Genomic DNA, 1,287 nt, shown 5'->3' on the forward strand with positions numbered 1-1,287 from the left:
GTGGGAGGAGTGCAAGAAACAGGTGCACAAGTTCAGCGGCAACTGCTACAAAGGGTACCCGACTAGACACGAGGCGGTTGCCAAGTGGAGGGCGCACCAAGCGAACAAGAGCAAGATGAAGACCTTCCTTGTGCTCTCGCTCTTGCTCACCATCGTCGGGGCGGTACTCTATTTCATCCTAGTGTAGGCGGCGGCCGGTGTCACTTCGTTTGTATCTAGAGATGATGAGAACTTTCTTAATTTGCATGGATTATGAGTTGTATGGAGCTATATGTATAACTCGATCGGGCTCTAAGTAATGTGATGATGATGTGATGATTATATATGTCCATATTATATCTGTCTATATTATATCAGTATATAACCTGTATACGGTGTATAAAACCAGTATAAAACCTGTATAATACACCAGGGAGCACAAAATCGAGTATACCTGTAGATAGTTCTGTGGCGCACCAAAAAATAATTCTGTGGCGCACCTATTTCTGTGGTGCAGCTATATCACATGCGCCACAGAACTACTTATTTCTGTGGCGCACCGGCCCAAGTGTGCCACAAAAACCTTAATTCTGTGGCGCACGGCCAGATGCGCCACAGAAAGCTTATTTTTGTGGCGACGTTTCTGTGGCGCACCTCCCATGCGCCACAGAATCAAATTTTCGTGCGCCACTGATGAGGCTTTTCCTACTAGTGCATCATTCATATAATGATATAACCTTGTTATTAATAACATCCAATGTTCATGATTATGAAACTAATCATCCATTAATCAACAAGCTAGTTAAGAGGCATACTAGGGACTCTTTGTTGTTTACATATCACACATGTATCAATGTTTCGGTTAATACAATTATAGCATGGTATATAAACATTCATCATAAACATAAAGATATATAATAACCACTTTTATTATTGCCTCTTGGGCATATCTCCAACACTTTTGTCCATCCGTACACCCCCGGTAGACATCTCCCGTTCATACGGCTTTACCCACGGTGTACTATGGACAATCTATCATAGACGGTAGAGCCTCTCATCCACATGGATGGGGATTTTAAAGGATTTCCCAACCTACGGCAGTGTTCTCCCAACACCCCGCCAAGCCCTATCAAGTCCGTTGGCGTGCACGAGGGAAAAGATACAGCTGGCTTCCCTAGAGCCATTATAGATCTTATGGTCAACGCGATATGTACGGCGCTAGAATCACTGGACGACATTGGTAATTACTCCTAGGTTAATAAAACCCATGCAATGGAACCTCCACCATATCAACACAACCATGGTTCC

At 43.7% G+C, this 1,287-nt stretch overlaps 1 non-coding gene across 1 annotated transcript; it reads left to right on the forward strand.

Annotated features, from left to right (window-relative positions):
• Window positions 1-491: 491 nt before the first annotated feature.
• LOC127346307 (small nucleolar RNA SNORA5) lies at window positions 492-603 on the forward strand. Its single transcript, XR_007879472.1, has one exon. It is a non-coding gene; the product is annotated as a small nucleolar RNA SNORA5 (small nucleolar RNA).
• Window positions 604-1,287: the final 684 nt, after the last annotated feature.

This window comes from Lolium perenne, chromosome 3, assembly GCF_019359855.2.
Source record: "Lolium perenne isolate Kyuss_39 chromosome 3, Kyuss_2.0, whole genome shotgun sequence".
NCBI classification, from domain to species: Eukaryota; Viridiplantae; Streptophyta; class Magnoliopsida; order Poales; family Poaceae; genus Lolium; species Lolium perenne.